General features: G+C 36.8%; 1 long non-coding RNA gene across 1 annotated transcript; it reads left to right on the forward strand.

The window, feature by feature from the left end:
* Window positions 1-5,703: 5,703 nt before the first annotated feature.
* LOC127876258 (uncharacterized) lies at window positions 5,704-9,525 on the forward strand. Its single transcript, XR_008047756.1, has 6 exons — window positions 5,704-5,980; window positions 6,541-6,671; window positions 7,090-7,243; window positions 7,602-7,729; window positions 8,277-8,449; window positions 9,082-9,525. It is a non-coding gene; the product is annotated as an uncharacterized LOC127876258 (long non-coding RNA).
* Window positions 9,526-18,169: the final 8,644 nt, after the last annotated feature.

Below are 18,169 nucleotides of genomic sequence, written 5' to 3' on the forward strand. Positions count from 1 at the left end.
GCGATGCAAATTTTGTAAATCTGAAGTAGATCCTGGATGATCTGCACAATTTTCGTGAACTCCTGTCAGTGTACGTTTTAGCGTGATTGTATCAATTACCAGTGAATCGGATTAAAATCACTCGAGCTCGAATATATTGACAATAGATACGATCGGTACAGTGTTATAGTGATATAGTGATATTGGATTATATCGGATTATATTACCCGAGGATATAGAACTGGTATTATTACACATCATCCATATTGTGGCTATATTGACACTTAACACCACTGTATAGATTTAAGTCCATACTAAAATACGTCCTTCGGCCATTGAGAATTTTTTTCGCTCAGGACGGTATTATAAGACCACACATGATTGAAAAATCGTCACGCTCTAGTGCGGCGCACTTTATACGAAACATAATTCTACGGAACATGAACATGCTGTGAATGGCTATATCGGTGACTCGTGAGTGAAATACGCTTATCAGCCATATGGGTCGAGTTAATCGGAAACCGAAACGTAAAAAGAGCAGTGAATCGGACTCAGAAACAAAATCACTGAGAAAACCCTTTAAACAAGGCGCTCGAGCACAGTACGAATCGATAGTGGACGTCGATTTGAGCCAGGTACTCAACGAGACAAACGGGGTATTATATGACAGTGAGTATACCTACAATAAGTTTGAGTTATTGGGCGATTGCGACGACGCTGAACTAGACTTATCGAAGGACTTAAACTCTGTATTCTCCCCTCACACGTCCAAGAATACAGAACAGGTCGCGGAAAACATGGCAACGGGGTATACGCCGAGCGCTCAACAAGGGAGCGGTGCGCCACAAGTAGGCAGCGGTGGTATGGACAGTAATCAGTTTGCGATGCTTATGAACATGATGCAGGGACTGAAACAAGGACAAGATGAAATGACGAAAATGTTCGACATTAAATTGGATAGATTTAAAAATGAAATGTTAAAGAACATTAATGATCAGGTGGCATCCCTACGCAAGGAAATTGCATCGGACGTACAGAAACAAGGCTATCGAATTGATGAGGTAATGTCTACTATTCAGTCATTGAAGGATCGTGTCGCCACAATAGAGCAATCACAGACTGCAAATACAAGTGTACCCTCAGGCGATCAAACGGAAACCAATAACGGTATACAAGATCAAGGTCAGCGGACATTTAACCCAAGCGCTCGATTAGATGATACGGACATATCCGTTATTGCAAGTGGTTTACCATATGATAACGGCGAGGACTTACTTCAGAAAGCTCAGAAATTGATCGACGCCCTAGGCCATGAAGTCAAAACACAGGTCAGAATAATGAAAGTAGTAAGATTCCGAGCACGAATACAGGATAAACCAGGGCCAGTGAAAATAACCTTCCGTAATGTTCAAGAAAAAATCAAAGTTCTCAGAAGCAAGATGTGTTTAAAAGACTTACAGCAATATAGTGACGTATATGTAAAAAGTTGTAAATCGCACGCGGAAAGACTGATTGAAATGAACGCACGTGCTTTACTGCGCCAGATGCCCGACGGAAAGAACTTCCGGGTTGATTCTTATGGCAGAATTCAACCGCGTCAACAACATGACAACCGAGGTAATGTGAACTAGGAGTCATCCCGACCCTTTGGAATTATTCGGATAGCGCATATTAACGTATGCGGTTGGACACGTGAAAATCACAAGCTTCGAACTGGAATTATAAATGCGCTAGATGCGGATATAATTACGTTGTGTGAAACACATTTGAAAACCGATGATTGTGTAAATATAGACGGTTATTCGTGGTTCGGTTTTAATCGAACAAATATTCACCGGGACGCTCCAAAGGCGTCTGGAGGAGTAGGCATTTTAGTGAGAAATGGACTCAGTGATCAGTATAATATAACAATTGTGGATAAATCTTTTGAGGGAATACTTGGCTTACGTTTTGAGCATAGTTATACAGGGTCGGACTTCATAGTTTATTCCTGTTACTTGCCGCCAGAAAATTCAACACGAGGTCGAGACGCCCAATCTTTCTTCGCACATCTCTTAACGCAGCTATATACACACAATGATTGCGATGACCTGTTTATCGGCGCGGACTTTAATGCAAGAATTGGAACGTTATCAGATACTATATATCAATGCGATACTATTCCCGCGCGCAGAACACTTGACAATACAGGTAATCGCCATGGTCAAGAGCTGATAGACTTTTTGAACGACTCAAAGTGTTGTGTTCTAAATGGCCGTTACAATTATGATAATTACACTTCAATATCAAACAAAGGCCGGGCGGTGGTGGACTACATATGCGTTCCACACGAGACACTGTCGAAATGTAGTGACTTTAAGGTATTAACGGCACAAGAGATTGCGAGTGACAATGACCTACTTGGATTATTAGGTCAACGAGCAAGATTACCCGATCATTCTGCGCTCGTGATCGAGTTTCAATGTAGGGATTATAATACGAATAGCAATGACAATAGTAATCCTACTTCAACCGATAATGTGCGATTTAAACTGCGTTGCATACCACCAGACTTTATGCAAAATGAAAGGGTGGCAACAGCTATTATTTCCATCATCTCACAGATCGAAAGTGCACGAGAAAACCAGGAAGATATAGACTCGATATATAGCAATTTGTGTAACGCCATCACAGACGAAATGAAGGCTCATATTCCAACCTATAATGCCAGTAAAAAGACTAATAAACGGCGAAAAGTGTCAAAGCCATACTGGTGTGACGAGTTACAGCATTTATGGGACGTTTTGCGCATCAAAGAACGCTCGTTTGTGAAGTACAAGGGAAATAATCAACAGAAATCGATACTTCGGTTAGATTATGTTAATGCCAGAAACAGGTTCGACAAACAATTACGACAATCAGAACGCGTATATAGAGCGGCACAAGCATTCGAAATAGAGGATATGTCATGTAACAATCCTACGGAGTTTTGGCGAAAAATACAAAATCTTGGGCCTAGAAAAGACAATTCCATACCAATAGAAATAGTGGACAATGGTAACATAATAAGAAATGAGCGAACAGTGTTTGAGAGATGGAGATTGGACTTTAGTAATTTGTACAACGGGGATAACAACGGCGATTTTAATGAGGAACATTATGACCGAGCGAAACTTCATAAACATCTATTGGAAACGAACATGCAGGACCCCCTATATGTGTCCAATGAACAAATGAACCGTAACATAAGTATTGAAGAATTAACGACTATTATTATGCACGCACGGTCTGGTTCGGCGTGTGGTCATGATAACATACCATATGAAGTGCTTAAATTCCCGGCGGTCATAGTTACATTGCAACACTTATTTCAATTGATATTTGATAGCAGTTTAATTCCGTCCTGCTGGAGAAAAGCCATTATTTGTCCTATACTCAAGGACCACAACTCTGATAGACGTGTGCCGCTTAACTACCGAGGAGTAAGCTTACTGACATGCACAAGCAAACTTTATAGTGCTTTCTTGAACAAAAGAATTACAACATATCTGGATAACGATGATATATTAGCGGACGAGCAGAATGGATTCCGGGCTGGGAGATCTTGCGAAGACCACATTTACACTTTGAACAGCATTATAAGGAACAATAACTCGGTATTTGCTTCTTTTATTGATTTAAAAAAATGCTTCGATTTTATAGACCGCGATATGCTGCTCTACAAATTGCTGCTACATAGAATTGATGGAAAGGTCTATAACTCCATACGAAATATATACACAAGTGCCACATCGTGTATACGTATAAATAATAAATTAACAGACTGGTTCAGCTGCGATTCAGGGGTCAAACAGGGGTGTTGTTTATCGCCGACTTTGTTCGCTATCTTTGCTAATGACCTTGTGAAAGAAATCAATGACCTTGACCTAGGTATTTCAGTGGGAGAGGCAAACGTGTCCATTCTTATGTATGCGGACGATATTGTGCTAGTTTCAAACAACGAGGAAAAGTTACAAATCATGCTTAATACCCTCCACGACTGGTGCAAACGTTGGCGCGTGATAATTAACACCAATAAGTCGAAAACCGTTCACTTCCGGCGGGGCAGAACATCGCGGACGGATAAGGAATTCCGAGTTGGTGAAAACATCCTGGAAACAGTAGCGCAGTACCGATACCTTGGAGTGATTTTCGATGAACGAAACGACTTCAGTGCGAACTGCGAGGCGTTGGCAAAGGGTGCAGGTCGAGCGCTTGGAAGCTTAATTAGCAAGATTCATAACATGAAACACTTCCGGTTCCAATCGTTTGAAAAACTATACACCGCATGCATTACACCAATTCTTGAATATAGTGCTTCGGTGTGGGGCTCTAAGACATATCAATCACTTGAAAATGTACACAACCGAGCATTAAGATATTTCATGGGCGTGCATAGATTTACCCCACTACCGGCACTTTATGGAGACTCTGGCTGGAAACCAACCTTGTATGGAAGATGGGTATGTGTCCTCAGGTTCTGGAATAGGCTAATTAAAATGGATGACAATAGACTCACCAAAAAAGTGTTTAATTTTGATTATACCAAATGTGTGAATAATTGGTCAAGCGACGTTAAGCAGATACTATCAACGTTAGGGATTATCGATCGGTTTCACGCTAAATCATGTATCGATCTGGATGCAGCAAAATCTTTGATGACCCAACATTATATAGTCAAATGGTCACAAGACGTGTTGAACATGCCAAAACTGAGAACATACGCAACATTCAAATCGGAATTTAAGTGTGAAGACTATGTGAGGATGAACCTCTCAAAACATGAACGCTCATTACTATGTCAGTTTAGATCGGGAATATTACCACTGAGAATAGAGACAGGAAGATACGCTGGTGAACCAGTTGATAATCGAACATGTAGGTTTTGTGATCTAACGACCGTAGAAGATGAGAAACATTTCCTACTTGTATGTGATTTATATAACAATATCAGGAACGACGTGTTTGGTGATATTCTCATAAATCACGACTTTATCCATCTTAACCCAGAACAAAGGTTTTGTCATATATTAAATGTATACCCAAGGAAGACTGCAAAGTTCATTGTTAAAGCATATTTGCTTAGGCAGTCCGTAATGTATCCACTGTAAATTTGAATCTGTATCAGTGCTGTAACTCTTATTGATAAAAGTATATTAGCTTTTTGATATTACAGTATACCCAATTGTTTTATGCTGCCTTTGCTATGAATAACTATAATATTTTAAACATTGACGACATAATCGGGACCACTTGAAGCTGTATATATTTGCTGTATATATGCTATCTGTTTTCTCAGTCCCACTCGTACATCACTTGTTATGACATAGAACTGTATATATATGCTTTACGTGTAGATTGAGCTTAACAGCTAAGGTGACTTATAGGTCCAATGGGCCGGGTGCTTTTTTATATGTATATATTATTGTTTATACCATACGAAATGCACATGTCACTATAATAAACTATTTACTTACTTACTTACTTACTTACTTACACAATGACTTTTGTTATTTTGCACCTTACGCTCACCTCTAATATCGCAATATTAAATACCACTGTACTTGTATTGCGCTCGATCGCTCACAAGTTTCGGAAGACTATTCCGTCGATCAATTGCTCAATGTATTGTTACTAAACCCAATGCGTTCTATGTTTTTAGCAAAAGATATTTTTATTTTTTAATTACACTTTCTTCGGATTGTTTTCGTCAAATTAAGTTGTATCAAAATGTTGTTTATGTGTAAAAAGATAATTGCGTCAATAGAAAATCACACTTTGTCAACAAAACGTAACGCTACGAAGGTGGATTTCTTCTTTTTTTGTACTCAAAGGGTAAAACTATGTCGTTTTAATATAAAAAATTACGTCTCCAGATCTTCTTCATTCTTATTTCATGTTCCACCATGTTACTTGAGCGATACTGCGTTTGCCGCGGGCATTCTACCCTTGGAGCAAAGTACTGTGACACCGCAAAATACTCGTACGTGACGTCACTATTTACGTCATTGATTATATATATATATATATATATATATATATATATATATATATATATATATATATATATATATATATATATATATATATATATATATATATATATATATATATATATATTTAGGGTATTTGTTGGATTTGGGAAATATCGATTTTAATTCACGAGTGATCAATAAAAATATTGTTTTCTATGATCATGAGTGAATAAAAATCAATTTTCACAGAATGCAACGAATTTTCTTTTTGCTTTATGCAATTTACAAATTATTATATTTGTAAAATAACACACACGCTATTTGTAAAAAAAATAGTTCCGGTAAAACAATATAAATGTCACTTTAATGATAGCGTGTGTTAATCTTATCACTTTATTCATAAGGGATAGAAACGATGCATTATTTGTGTGTGTGAATGTTTATTTTGTGTACCGGTAGTTTGTGCATATTGTATAACTTACGAGAGTACTTAAGAGTACCCGGGGTACTTTTAAGTAGGACATGGGCCGACAACGACCAATTTAGCAGTGTTTGCATCTCCATGCAGAGTACCTGGTGTACGCCCATAATCCGGGCGGATTCGATTTGAAAAGTTCCGGAGCCGTGAACGCCGAGAACACGTGCGGCGACTCCGTGTCCACCGTCAGAGAGACGCTGATTGTGAACATCATCAGTACGGTACGTCAAGGGCCTCTTTTTTATCGCTCTTGAGAAACAGAAGTGTGCATGTTAAAGCCTTTTAAAGTTTGTCATATGCTAGGTTTAAGTTCTAAGTAAGGTGAGATGTTAATTGCATTCTCATTGTTGAATATTTTAACTGAGATGTGGCTATATTGCAAGGAAGTAATGTTTGTCAATAAATGCTATTTAATAAATGTTTCTATGAATTGAACGCGGTTGCACTATTCGTAAATAATAATTATTCAAATAAAAATTATCGACCAGAACCAACTCATATCTTTTATATGTATCTCGCTCTGGGAAAACGGGGTCATCTCTGAACGAAAATCCACCTTATGAAGAAAGTTTCGTCACAGATTAGCCTGTGCGGACTGCACATGCGTATCTGGGAGGACGTTTTACAATTTTTCCGTAGGCACCGTTGATTACTAATCCTTGGGGTTCCAGTGACGTCGACGAGGACGTCAATGGAACGTTGACGTTAAAGACGTTGGATTTTGTTACTTTCGATAAGTCTGATGCCACCTGCTCAATGACGATCGCTGACGGAGGACCATTCGCCGTCACTGGTTAGTTCATGATCTCTCGTATTAGTGTAGAATCATTATTTTTGTAGGGTATTAATTTTCTTTGATTTCTTGGGTCGATCGATTTACGAATTTAACACAAACACATCTGAAAATAAACGACGCGTTTTCCTCATGCGTGTCCCAAATTCATCATTCCATGAATTGCGCTTTTATGGTATTTATTTGTTTTGTTTAAAGGAAGCCTCTTTATTAAAAATCCAGTTCAGGTGGACAGTGTCGTCCCTGATAAGCCTGTGGGAACTGCATAGGCTGATCTGAGATGACGCTTTAGCACGTGCATTAAGTCCAGTTTTCGCAGAATAAGACGTATATAAGCTCACGCACAGACGTCTTTCAGGCAACCAAATCGTAAAGACGGCTGGAGCTCTGGACTTTGAGACAAAGGCAACGTATAATCTTGACGTCACGTGCACTGACGACCTTCTTCAAACCACGGATACTTACGTCGTCAAAGTCTAAAACGTCGTGAGTAACGTTGATATTAACGTATTGAGTAACGTTGATATTTACGTGTTGAGTAAATCTTGAAATTTACGTCGTGAGTAGCGTTGATATTTACGTCGTGAATAACGTTGATATTTACGTCGTAAGAAACGTTGATATTTACGTCGCGATTAACGTTGATTTGTACATCCTCACGAGAGCGTCTTTCTGATAAAATTGGTTTTAATGCATGCGCATTAAGTGTCGTTCAAGATTAGACAGTGCCTGTGCACGAAACGACACTTCAAGCAAATACATTTACCCATGTATGCCTAGTGGACTCTCCCATCCTTCTAAATTGGATCAATTTATTTCCAAAAATAGGGATGTCGAGTATATTTATTTCTATATTTAGAATATTTCTTACAGAAATTCCTTTAAGCAAACAGCGCAGACCCAGATGAGACGCCGCATCAAGCGGCGTCTCATCTGGGTCTACGCTGTTTGCCAATGCCTTTTTAAAGACTCTAGGCATAAATGGGTTTAGTCAAGTTCCAAACGAAACCCAATGTATACTGTATCATTTAAGAGTCCAAAGATAACGAGTTTGCCGACGGCGTCTACTCTGGACGAGTGGCAGACTGCGGAAAAGCTACTCACGACGTTGACGTTAGCGGAGGACGCGGCTGACTGCGTTTAAACGTCACCGACGTATAACGAGTTTAACGTCAAATACGAGCCCGCCACAAAAGTTTTAAAACAGTATATACCTATTTATTTTGGCTCTACTGCATAAAACACCTCAGGCTTAATTAAACGCTATTAAGTTTGTTTTCTGCGTAACTTGGTGTCTCTGAGACTGGGGATCAAAAGAAAGCTTCCGCAGTGGTATTCGAACTCATGACCTCTTAGTCGCTAAGCGGACACAATATCCATTACGCCACGTCCATCTATACATACAGGATAGGCTTACATTTTTCTTCTATCTTTAGAAACATTGATGAACATAATTTCAGTATAAACAGTATTTTTATGTCGTCAGTTTACGTTATAATTATTACCTTTCAGTAATTATCATATTCTTGCATCTAGTGACGTCATTCAAGTTCTACTTATTTAAACAACTTCTTTATGACGCCATATCCACTATTTTCAGTATGTATAATATTAAAATCGCCAAAAGACAAAATTGAAGTATATTTATAGAAAAGAATGGGACAGTTTATTTGATGTAAGCATCAGTAACTTGCATGTACAAAAAGAAACATGCGTTTGCAGATAATACAAAACATACATTCTTTTGAAGACATGCCAGTAAATTAAAATAAATAAACATGTTTTCTTGAGAATGTCCCATATTTATGACGTCTTTACGACTGCACGATTTCTTTCAGTATGGGTGATCTACTACGTCAGCGAGGCGGTTGCGGGGCGGTCGCTTAACTACGACACGAACCCCTTTTACAACCTGCACATTGAGTACAGCGACGCCGCGGGGGTCAAAGGGGCGGAGAAGATTTTCACCGTCCATATTAACGATAACAAAGCACCGACGAGCGACAACCTTAGCAGTAAGCCGAACAACATATGCTTGATTAAGGACGTCTTGCGAGAATTCTTCAGCGTTATTTAGATACTTTAAAAATAAATTCTAGTATTACTTATATAGTATTGTATCAACTTTGATCCATCTTTGTATTGCGCATTATGTCTTTTTGTTTGCCAAACGACGTTACTTTACTGTATTACGTTGACGTCACTTCTTGTGTTTATGCTTCGAATCATACTACTGATGACAGCTATGGCCGAAACATGATTTATGTTTAAGATATCCAAAAAAAAACGTGTTTGTTAAAATTAAAACATGTTTATGAAATTTATTGATTTAATATAATTCCTTTAGTCTCCATTTATAACGTCTTACGGTTTGTTTTAATTAAAATCGTTTAAACAGCTTTGTGTGCCTTATACGATATGGTAATCACGTGACAAAAAAAGATGGTGACGTCCATGCCGAGACAGGTATTTTTCGCCGTTTTATACGCTTTAATACTTGTATTAATTGTTTAAATGCCGCTCACTTTCCTACCATATCAGCAAGAGGGCAGGAGCTGTAATTTTGTGACCCGCTAAGACATTTCACAGCGTAAAGTCGATGTATAGCGCGAATATTGATACGTTATTCACGTTTATCCATTTATTGCCGATATGGCTGGAAAGTGAGGGACATTTTAACAATTAACAAACGTAATAAATGGAATACTACGGAATCCGGATAATGCCATCTACAAGTATAATCTCGCCCTTCTTTCAGCAAAGGCGACACTAGACACACAAAGTGATACACGATATTTTGCGCGACAGTCTCGGTGACGCACGATATATTTAACACGATATATCGCGTTTGTGTAGGTAGTCCAAAAGGCAATATATCGTGTTAAATATATCGTGCGTCGCCGCGACTGTCGCGAAAAATATCGTACGTTGCCGCGACTGGCGCGAAAAATATGGTGCGTTGCCGAGACTGTCGCGACAAAATATCGTGCGTCGCCGCGACTGTCGCGAAAAATATCGTGATTCGCTTCGTGTGTCGTGTTCAAAGGGCGACACTAGACACACGAAGCAATACACGATAGTTTGCGCGGCAGTCGCGGCGACGCACAATATTTGTACTGTTGAAAGGATTCCGTAGTATACGACATCGTAAACTACATGTCAAGGCATGAACGTCGCCATCATGTTTGTCACGTGATTATCCCATCTGCCTATATGACTAACATTTTATATTTGTGCAAGCAAAAGATGTTAGAATTTCTTATAACAAATTCTTTCTGAAATTTTCCATATCAAACACATAAGATTTACCCAATGAGCTTTTTTATTTTTACCATGAGATTTCCTGTTTTACATAGTTTTGCAGACATTGTATTTAATTATCCTCGCTCTAGAAGAACGTGTCTCAATGCATGTGCGTTTAGTGCTTTCCCGGAAAAGCCTGTGCAGTCCGCACAGCTTTATAAGGGACGACACTTTGCGCTGGCACCGGATTTGAAGTTCTTTAAACGAAAAACACAATAACAGCGGAAAGTGTCGTCCTTGATTAGCCTGTGTGAAGGACTAATTTTATAGAATCAACCTTATTTTGGATCACGATGCCATTGAGTTGCTTTAAGAATCTTCAAACTGTTTTATTGAGTCTTCAAACGATTTTACCTGTCGTCATAGGGTTGCCTATTACAAAAATTAGCCTCGTCGCAAAAGACTTCAGCGCTACCGACACCGTGTTTACCGCTACCGGAAGTGACGTGGAAAACGATAACGTCATCTACAATATGCTGTCCTGTACCCCGAATGCCACGTGCCCATTTATCATGTCTCCGAGTAGGTTGTTCAGTAAGCATTTTACGCGGAGTGAATCATTTACGCGGTAACGAAGTGTATAAAGATTTCCGCCCTGTTATGGAAACGCCCCATAGTTGATCTAAGAGTGTGCTTTAGATTTAATAACCATAATAAGTGGTTCGATTCAAAAATTAGCTTTTGGGGAATACGAGTTAACATAAATGCACTAAATAATGTATCACAAAAAGCCATTCACTGTAAAAGTATTTAAAAAAAATTTTTTTAATGATTCCGTGGGTTGACCAATTTATTTTCATCAGCACACAATTTCGTCATAAAAATGACTATTTCGTTAGCACATAAATTCTGTATTTTTTGAATTTGAAAAAATGCGTTCAACACAGCGACGCAATTTAATTTTTTTTTCCCCAAATCCAAAATCTACGATGTAAAGTGTCCATAAAAGGTAATTTATTGAAGTATACACGAATTATCAATTACAACGGCGGTACTCTATAGTCTCCGCCTATTGAATTTGCTTACATTGCTTTCTTTACTTTTTTGTGGTTCGGTAAAATTTGAAAATGTATTGTACTAATATTTATTATATTGCGTACAACTATCTTCATTTTCATATCTTAAAAACAGATGGTATTTGCCGCATAAATCTTCAAATAATTAATGATAGCTTGTGTACAAGCATAATCTATTGCGCAATTCTAGATGGAACCATAGTAACGAACGCGGATCTTCATTCGTACCCTAACAACTCGTTCCAACTCTCGGTTGTGGCAACAGACAAGTATAACAAGAATCCGACTCCGTACACCGTCATTGTAGAAATAACTGGTCAGTACATTGAGACAACTAGGTAAGTGTTGGATAAATTAATTTAGCGAGGATAACAAAACCGAAACCACAAACATTGGCGACGTAAATGCTAACGTATCCGTTTTAGACACAGTTACCGGATATATTCTAGTTTTGTCAATGTTTCTCTGCCTTTGAAAAAAAAACAGATGGAAAAATAAAACCAAAACACGAACATCCACAACTGACGAAAGGAAACAAATCAAATCGACGACAATATTTGTACTTGTGTTCGCTGTTTATGCCATGGTATTTAATTTTGTCAATGCATGTGAAATGTACCATTTAATGTCGAGATTCGTCTTATAGCTACGAATCGCTCCGACCGGTTTCGCATTAAAATATTTCTTTCTGTCATTGTTTGCCTTTCCACCTTGATTATTGGAGGGGAGGTTATTGTGATTAAGTAACAAGAAATGAGTTTGAAATCATGATTGATAAAGCGCTTGATTTAAACAAGAACGTCATCATGCTTGGGGACATAAATGAAGACCAATTTAAACACAATGCTTGCCTCTCTCAATCAGTATCCCTGTATAACATGCACAACGTTATCACTCAAGCGACAAGGGTCACCGCAAATACTGCTACACTAATTGATCCGATATTAGTCTCGGATACCATTTCATGCTTGAACAGTGAAGTAATAGTTATCCCTCAAACTGTTAGTGACCATCATGCTTCTACCATTCATGTTACAATTCCTTTAATAAACAGCAAACCGATTCAACGAAACATTTGGTTGTATAAATATGCCGATTTCGATCGACTAAACAATCTTATTACATGTACAAATGGGAATTTATCCATGATTCTAATGTAAATGAAGCAACTGTTATGTTTACGAACAAACATATCGAACTTATAAAACTTTGCATTCCAAATAAACTTGTCACAGTGCGCCCTCATGACAAGCCATGGTATGATTCTTCTATTAGAACAATGGCTCGTAAACGAGATAGACAAAAACACATATCCATAGACAATCCTACTTCTTCTAACTGGAATAAATATAAACAACTTCGAAATAAGGTTATTAACATGATGAAACATTCGGAAGAATAGTTTTATTCTAACTTAGAAACATCTCGTGATGAACCAAATACTTCAAATCCAAAAAATATTGGAAAACACTAAAGCAACTAATAAAAACAAATTCTCACCCGAATTCGATACCACCTTTACAGTCAACGGACTCTGACGGCAATCTTATCGTACATTTGTCAGATACTGACAAGTCAAACTGTTTTAACAGATACTTTGCCTCCATTGCGTCGTTGAATGACTCAGCCGGTGTTCTTCCACAATTCTCAGATATCTCTAACGCAAAATTATATAACCTGCCCATATCAGAATCGGAAATTATAGATGTTATTAAATGCTTAATAACCAATAAAGCCGTCGGTTGTGACCTTATAAGTCATATTGTCATTAAGAAAACGTGTAATTCTATTGCTTAGCCTTTTTGTATCCTCTTTTACAAATCACTAAACGAAAGTACATATCCCGCCCAATGGAAAGAAGCGATTGTAATGCCTCTATTTAAAAAGGGGAAACCGAATAATCCTTCCAACTACCGTCCTATCTCATTATAAGTTGCGTAGGCAAGCTGATGGAGAGGATAGTTTATAAACATTTATACAACCACCTTCTTGCTAACAAACTTATATACTCCAACCAGTCGGGCTTCTTAAAAGGTCACTCCACGGTCGCTCAATTAATCGACATTTTTGATCGAATAACGAAAGGTATTGATGAAAAGAAACTCACATGCATGGTTTTCTGTGATATTTCTAAAGCGTTCGACCGCGTCTGGCACACAGGACTACTCTTCACACTTAAACAAAATGGATTTGATGGTAATTTACTTAATTGGATAAAAAGTTATCTAGGGAGTTGCATTCAAAAAGTCGTGGTTGATGCATCAATATCTCAAACGTTAGAGCTTAATGCCGGTGTTCCACAGGGATATGTTCTAGGCCCATTATTTTTTCTTGTTTACGTAAACGACATAGTCAAGCACATTCAATGTACTGCCCGCCTTTTTGCCGATGACACTTCCCTCTAATATACTACCTCAAATATATATATAACATTGAAATTGTTCTGAACCATGACCTACAAGTTATAAGTAACTGGGCAAAACTATGGCTTGTAGATTTTAATCTACATAAAACCATGGCTATGTTGTTTTTATCACACCATGCTGTTCCCCAACCACATGTTTTATTTAATAATGTACCGGTCAATTTTGTAGAAAACCACAATCATCTCCTACTAGATTTATCACACACAATTCAGGTATTTCAATACATGCATATACCAAAACACTCATATGGTAAACAAATGAACAAATACATTACCACCTGTCAACTTAATGTACGTCTTTAATGCGGACTCGAAATATATAATGATAATTATATAAGCAATAGTAAAGTATGCTTGATTGGTTATTGTCGGCTCAGATACTACTTCAAAGTACCCGGGGTAATTAAAAAATATACTGCAAAGTATGCGGGGTACAGAAAATATATTAGTATATTAAACCAGTTCTAAAAAGTCTTCCGTAGTATGACCGGGTGCGTATTTTCCGAATCCAGGGTACATTGTAGAATACTTCTGAGTACCCGGGGTACTTTTAAGTAGTACCTGAGCCGACAATGACCAATTGAGCGTAAATTATGTGTGGTGTCCCTCGATCGTGCTTAGGCTACTACAAAGTATCCGGTGTATGGAAACTGTACTAAAAGTGCCTTGGAATCTCGCCGAGTGCCTTTAAGCGTATTATCCGTACCTGGGTAACATTGTAGTATACCTAATATTAATAGTACACAGGGTACTTTGAAGTAGTACCTGAGCCGACAATTAACAGTTGAGCATTAATTATGTGAGGTGTCCCGCGATCGTGCTTAGTCTTTTGCTTTCAATAAGCACGCTCACACACAGGGAAATATATGTAAATTAATCAGCTGTATGCGTGTATATGGTACCCAGGGTACTTTAAAGTTTACTACACGGAACCTGGTGTATGGAAAACAGTGTATGGTGCCTTTAAGCGTATAATTCGTACCCGGGAACATGGTAGTTTACCTAAGGGTACATGGGGGTACTTTATAAGTAGTACCTGAGCCGACAGGGACCAATTGATTATGTGTGGTGTCCCTCGATCTTGCTTAGGATTTCGCTTTCTGTAAATCTATTAGCTGTATGTGTTTATATTTCATTATAACAATGCATATTCATTCTTTATTCTTTCTTGTTTTATTTGTTAAGTTTATTTTATGGTGTTTCTTTTTTCAATTACTTTATACTTTGCGTGTGTGTATGTCTGCAATATTTTTCTATGTGTACATGCATATTAAAGGGATCTATTTACGGTTTGGTAAATTGACAAAATTGAAAAAAGTTGTTTCAGATATTTGAGAGGAAACAGTATTACTGAACATTTGCCATGGCCTAATATAGCCATTATATGCATCTTTTGACGATTTAAAAACCTAAAAATTATAAAGCGTTGCAACGCGAAACGATTGAATAATTTGGAGAGTTCTGTTGTTGTCGTTGAAATTTGTGAAACTACAAAGATTGCTTATATAATGTATAAAATACGCATCTTATGTATGCTTGGCAAGATAGCTCAGTTGGCTAATCGTTTTTACTGCAGGATTCCGGGGGTCACTGGTTCCAGCCCTGCTGCGGGCTACTTTTTTTTCCTATTTTAAATTTTATTTTGGATTTTTTACTGGAGCTTTTAAAATTTAATGTTTACATTTATCAATATAAAGCATTTAATGACAAACTTCAAAACATGCCAAAATCTTTGAAAATGCCCCTTTAAATAATCTAGCCTTATTACCGAAAACAAATATGGAATATGTTCAATAAATATTTTAATTGATTCAGCAAGTCTTTCATAGCATTTCAAACCTCATTCACTTAGTAAAATAGTAAAAGTTACACCAACACCACATTTTATCTTTATTTTAATAACAACTTGTTTACAATGCAAACATGCGCCCGATATTATTCAACTTACTAATGGAACATGACACTTATCCGATTGCAGCGAGAATACAGTCATAAGAATGTGTCCTAATTCAAACTACACTGTTATACACAATACAATTTCAACTGCTACCATAAGACCAGATCGTCAGATTCTACGGTGAAAACAATTTGTGCAGTGTAACCTTTTCTTTTGCTTTGCTCTAATCGATAATTCACATCTTTCGCCATAAACCATTCGTAATCAAGTTTATGTTTTGAGCATTTCTCAACAAAATACACGCAAATTGATGTCGATTGCAACATATATTGTGTTTGTAACAATGTATTAGGTTGATTGAACTCGATTTTATAGACATTCGTGATACATATTTTTTTACATTGTTTTTGCCTTTGAACAAAAAGAACTATGAGCTGTACGTATGTACTCATAAACGCTCAGAGCATTCAAGAAGAACTTCAACGATAAAGCATAAGCTTTCTAAAGCAAAAGGTAAATTTCCGATGTCATTTTATGTAATTAACAGTAAATACTAAATATACGTCTCGTTGTGATTCACATCCATACGGTATTTTTCACACCTATCAGTCTATATGTTATCAGTGGGACGAAACGTCCAATGCCTCCCTACACAAATATGGGTTATGGAGGTTTCGGTAAATGACAAGTTCGGTAAATTGATTTATATAGTAAATGCCGTGGAGGTTTCGGTAAATTGGTATAAATAGGGATTATCGCACCTTTTGTCGATAAGCGTGTACATTAATTGAGTTGTTTGGCACTAATTAAATTATCTGTTTAGATGTACGGAGTTGATTTTATCAATTTAGAGATGTTTGCAAAGTGTTAATATTAATTATCCAGGCTTGCAACCTATTAATATTCTAATCAAGGGAGGTAAATTATATATTAAAAGTTTATCTTAGGTCATGATCTTTTTGTATTTTATATATGTTTTTAAACAATTAGTTGATAAAAACCTTAATTAAAGCGTATCAGATAAAAAATTAAATAATGTGGCTCTTACAAGAGGTGGCCTCCACGTGGCAAGAGCTGGGCAACATATTCATTATGTTGGCAAACTACCTCATGTTTATATAATGAGAAATTTTCGGTGGTTTAAAATACTTAGATCAAATATGTTTGTTTTTTATATAAATAAATTTCTCGCTTCTTTTTCCTACAATCAGGTCAGCATATAAGGTATTATTCTTAAAATAATCTAGATATGTATGTTTAGATCGTGAACATGCTTTAACACTGGTGGCCGAGTTTTTACATACACGACCAGTAACTTTCAAACTGTGAAATAAACAAACGTTTTCCTTCTTTAATCATGTTTTACAAAAAAATACTGGTGGTGACATCAAAGGATGTTTATTTGTGGTAAAAATAACATTATTATGTAATTGGGTAATTATAAAATTATCATGGTCATTTTCAAATAAGAAATCAAAGAGAGGATGAAGAAAAGACTACATCAAGCATGGGATGACTACGAAGAGGAGAAGCTGACAACCACTGAACTTCTGAGGATCATCAGCCACATCAATGCCCTGGGACCATCCACGGCGGTCCACCACATGCTCGACGCCGACGAGTTTTGAACAATGTGAATGGCTGATATTGTTGAAATGTCACATTAAATTGTACTGTGTCAAAAATGTATCTCATTTTTATTAAAAATGAAATTAAATTAAATCAGCATGCGGAGAATCTGAATGATAATAATGTGTCGTATTAATATTGTACTGTGTCAAAAATGTATCTTATTAATATGTGACTACTCCCTCATTTTTTTAAATGACATGATATATTCAAATATGTCCAATATATATATATATATATATATATATATATATATATATATATATATATATATATATATATATATATATATATATATATATATCACATTTAATTGAACTGTGTCATTAATGTATCTTATTTTTATTAGAAATGAAATTAAATCAGCATGCGGAATCTCTGAATGATAATATTGTGTCGTATTAATATTGTACTGTGTCATAAATGTATCTTATTAATATGTGACTACTCCCTAATTTTTGTTTAAATATATATATATATATATATATATATAAAACGGATTACAAAGTCAATCAGTTATTTTTTTTTATTCAACGGATTTGTTCAGGCTAAAAATGATATCAGTTATTTTGGCCGTAAAACCCATTGTTCCAGTACAGTAGCCAGATGCCTGTGTATTAAGTTGATAAGATAGTGATCATCACAGCAGCTTGCTA

Source organism: Dreissena polymorpha, chromosome 1 (assembly GCF_020536995.1).
Source record: "Dreissena polymorpha isolate Duluth1 chromosome 1, UMN_Dpol_1.0, whole genome shotgun sequence".
NCBI lineage: Eukaryota > Metazoa > Mollusca > Bivalvia > Myida > Dreissenidae > Dreissena > Dreissena polymorpha.